Here is a 5,000-nt window from a genome sequence, read left to right as displayed (position 1 = left end):
AGTATTGAGCATATTGGTTGGGTATATTAAAATTCTTGGAGAAATATCACTGTATTCAATTGTTATTAAATCTGTCTTCTTTGGTAATAGCCCATATACTTATAGCAGGCCCTTCAACAAGTCTCCGGATACTCATACAATTACTTTTTAAAAAGATTCTTAGAATCGTCCCAATTAATGCATTTTAAATTCATGGATAACTTTAGAATTATGAATTAATTGATACGAGAAAATAAGAAACGGAAAAGAACACTGCCCAAGTCCTTTTAATATAATAGTCTTACTATGGAATTAGCAAAGAAATTTTTGGAAAGATGGAGGCTTCGATACAGACCCATTATTATTGTTTATGGAAACAACGTTACTTGATGAATTGTATAGTTTATAATCTGACCGGCAGAAGCCGAAGTGTTTGTTACAGATAGGTTAGATACATCACTCCCTTCACTCTAAAATGTCCACCTTTTGTAACGATTTCTCTGCTTAGAATTCAATTGATCCTGCCCATATCGTCATTTAAATGTGGAACGTTCACTCATCTATCATAGGAAATGGTGTAGACCTTTTTGCTTTATACTTGGTGATATTTATGGCCACAAATATCGTTATAATTTATTTTCTCCTATCGAATATTAATTTAGAAATCATAATGTGTAACAGTTAAAGCTCAGTAGACTTGTGTTTTTTAAGGAAGACAGCTCTTTTCCTTAGTCATGATATGAATAAGGTGACATCGGAGTGCTTCTTTTCACATAGATCGGAAGCATGCTGATTCTTACTGGTAAGAGTAAGACCCTACTTCCTATTACTATAAAAAATGATGGTATTATTCGATATTATATCACATCAAGAATAATTAAAATGAATATCGCCAGAAAAGTACCTATGTTAATATTCCCTTTTATGCAGATGTAATCTCGCTCCATCTTTAGAGACACATAACAGTTATGTAAATTACTAAAAAGCCCTTGAATGTTGGGGGTGCCGTAATCAGCCCTGCTTTCAACAAATCTTTTGTGATTATTTATTTGTTACAGTAAAACTGGTGATAACCTGCTTTGTAGTGGCTGACGTTGTTTATCTTCACAAACGGGCAGGACAATTGCTTTACTGACGCCGTAATTGGCAAAAGAGAAAAAAACTCTAGTTCTTAAGCCAATATACCTAAATAATCATAGTTTATGATAGTTTTAACCATAAGATTCCAATGTAAATAAATAGTTCTTGGGAATAATTACTAGAATTCTCTGTATAATTATCTCTACGATGTACATAACTGATTGGACATGTTATGAACCTTTTATCTGTTTTACTTAGATGAAAATGCAATGTGTTCCGTCTTATGTTGGATATGGAACATGAAAATTTATCCTAAATACGGAAAATCTTTATAACGAATTTTTCGTGAATTCCTTCTACATTAGCTGATGTAATAAGTGCCTTTCCTTCAACTGTTATTCATAACTATCTCCCTTTCTAAAGTTTGTTCGATGACTGTATGATGCTCATCTGAATTTCAAATTAGCTCTTATTTGAATTAAAAATTACAATGTCTTTGTTTAGATATATTTTCCCAGAATTTCATCCATTTTTTTACATTTTATCTTATCTCTATGTAACATAGTTCGTAGCAAGAGGTTTCATTCCTTTACCATCCACATGACGAGGCTCTCTACTTTGATTTCAGTACTCACCAGCGACTGAGTATCTTGACACAGTCCGGCTGTCAACATAATTTTAGGTTATCTGAGTTCGATTCTACTTCAGGAACAAACCTAAATTCAACAGGAATATGTAATACAGAGCCGTAATCTACTCTACATCTCATACTATGGATGAATGGAAATTTTGCAATATACAATATCACCAGTGGGTGTTCAAAGAGAACCTGCATATGAACTCATTATAGATAACCCTCGCATATAAAGTCACGATTCAGTAACTAAAATATATATATATATAATATGAAACGGTGTGCAGATATTACAATATTTATGTCTTTCTAAATTTTCCATTTACTCAGCGAGTCAATGGGAACAAAAAAAAAAAAAAAAAAAAAAAAAAAAAAAAAAAAAAAAAATTATGAAGTAGCTCCACAATAGATGAAGACCATTCTACCACGGCATAGCAATGATCATTGCATGATACAACTCTCTTGGGGTTGTGAAGAAACATTGAAAATATTTGGTATTTCTCACACACATGTCCTCATAGAACTTGTATGACTTTTTACTTCAAAATGTATTTACCAAATCTAGAGATAAACATAAAATTCAATATATCACGTGAAAAATATATGTGATACTTATTATACAAAATCATAAGAGATTAAATCTATAAGAAAAAAAAATCAATTGGATATACAGTATTTTGGCAATGCGACACAGCAGAATAATCTTGTAACTTTTTAATCCAATATTAAGGAGATTAATGCAAGACAACAGCATAAACTTCCAAATAGCACCTCTCAATAAAGTAAAACCTCTTAATAACTCTTGATAACGAAATTCCATTATTTTTTTTTAAGGTAGTCTGCATGGATCTTTTCTATTCCTGGGATAATCTCCATTCAGAATTTGAAGCCCTGGAGTGCTATGGCCACCTTAATAATTCTCGGACTTTTAGCTTTTTCATCTGTAGATGTATGATTTGCGGTCCTTTTGTATTACGGATCCAGTACATACAGAGGGAACAGGAATCTCTCGACTGCAAATCCTATTTCTAGGCTTTCCCGTTTCAATGGGAAAAGAATTGCACTAACATTTCTCCGAAAATTAACGACTGTTTCTTCAATAATAATAAACTCATGTACTGAAGACTACATCGGATCCATCATTAATCTACTCCAGGAAAAGAAGAAAATAACAGTATATCCCTGAATAGATTTGTGCTATTGTAGGAATTGCAGAACTTAAAATTGTATTATTTTCCTCAAATTGTGGCTATTATCTTCCAAATTTCAATAATAGTATATTTTCTATTCCTTTCATCCTGAAACTATTAGAAGTGATTTATTTGTTTAATGCATTAAAGGTCGCATATAGATTTGATAATATAGATTTATAATTTTTAAACCAACGAATTCTTTTCCATTAATACTATCGTCGATCACCAATGTGTAGATTGCAAGATGGATACAGCATAGCACTACATTCTAAGTATTTTATATTTATTAGACCTAGTATTAGAATTAAGAGAAGCTAATACAACATTGGAGTGAAGTAAATTCTAATACAGTATAGCATGCTCTCATTTAACGGGATAATAATGTATGGAATAGTTAATGTTATCTATAAATTTACTCTACATATCTTGAGAAATTATGTTTCCTTTGCTTGAAAAATCCATTGTCCTATTCCATGCGAGGTTTTGAGACTTACCTCTCCTTGAAGTGAGCTCTGGAAAGTAAGAAGAGTATGGCATTATATTCAGCTATGATGGTTTCATATAATAATAATAATAATAATAATAATAATAATAATAATAATAATAATAATAATAATAATAATAATATTGATGATGATGATGATGATGATGATAAGAAGAAGAAGAAGAAGAAGAAGAAAAAGAAGAAAAAAAATAAGAAGAATAAATAGCAATAAACTTAAAAGATAATAATGATAATGATTATGTGAATAAATATATTAATATTAATGATATTATATATCAAATCCTTAAGCTAGGAAGTACTATATGCTTTTAAGAATTCTAAATTGATAATTCTACGCATTGAAATAATTTATCCCTTATCAATATTTACTGCAATATTCAAAATTATAAAATGTCAAAATTCAAAACTGCACATGGAACTTAGTACCTACAATTTACATGCGAGTGTAAATAGCTTCTCCTTAAAACCTTAAGAATTATATTTGAAGGTATTCACCAAAATCAGTGAATGGTGAAGAATGGAAATATCATTCCCCCTAAATATTCACTTGATGACTTTCACATCAAGTATGTGATTGAAAATGCCATTTTTCCCCCAGTAACCTGTAGAACTAAAAAGTGTCGTTGCAATTGGCCCCTAGCTTTTTTATTTTTTTAGGCAATTAAGAGGGCATAATATCTTTCCATAAATTCTAGCACGCTCTGCTACACATACAAACACCATCCATCCATCCATATACCAAGGCACTTCCCCGAATTTTGGGGGGTACCCGACACCAACAATGAAACAAAACAAAAAGGGGACCTCTACTCTCTATGTTCCTTCAGCCTAGTCAGGGACTCAACCGAGTTCAGCTGGTACTGCTAGGGTGCCACAGCCCAACCTCCCACATTTCCACCACAGATGAAGCTTCATAATGCTGAATCCCCTACTGCTGCTACCTCCGCGGTCATTTAAGGCACCGGAGGAAGCAGCAGGGCCTACTGGAACTGCGTCACAATCGCTCGCCATTCATTCCTATTTCTAGCACGCTCTCTTGCCTCTCTCACATCTATCCTCCTATCACCCAGAGCTTTCTTCACACCATCCATCCACCCAAACCTTGGCCTTCCTCTTGTACTTCTTCCATCAACTCTTGCATTCATCACCTTCTTTAGCAGACAACCATTTTCCATTCTCTCAACATGGCCAAACCACCTCAACACATTCATATCCACTCTAGCCGCTAACTCATTTCTTACACCCGTTCTCTCCCTCACCACTTCGTTCCTAACCCTATCTACTCGAGATACACCAGCCATACTCCTTAGACACTTCATCTCAAACACATTCAATTTCTGTCTCTCCATCACTTTCATTCACCAAAACTCCGATCGATACATCACAGTTGGTACAATCATTTTCTCATATAGAACTCTCTTTACATTCATGCCCAACCCTCTATTTTTTACTACTCCCTTAACTGCCCCCAACACTTTGCAACCTTCATTCACTCTCTGACGTACATCTGCTTCCACTCCACCATTTGCTGCAACAATAGACCCCAAGTACTTAAACTGATCCACCTCCTCAAGTAACTCTCCAATCAACATGACATTCAACCTTGCAC

Source organism: Palaemon carinicauda, chromosome 15 (genome assembly GCF_036898095.1).
Source record: "Palaemon carinicauda isolate YSFRI2023 chromosome 15, ASM3689809v2, whole genome shotgun sequence".
NCBI classification, from domain to species: Eukaryota; Metazoa; Arthropoda; class Malacostraca; order Decapoda; family Palaemonidae; genus Palaemon; species Palaemon carinicauda.
Note: the sequence above shows the minus strand (reverse complement) of the source record.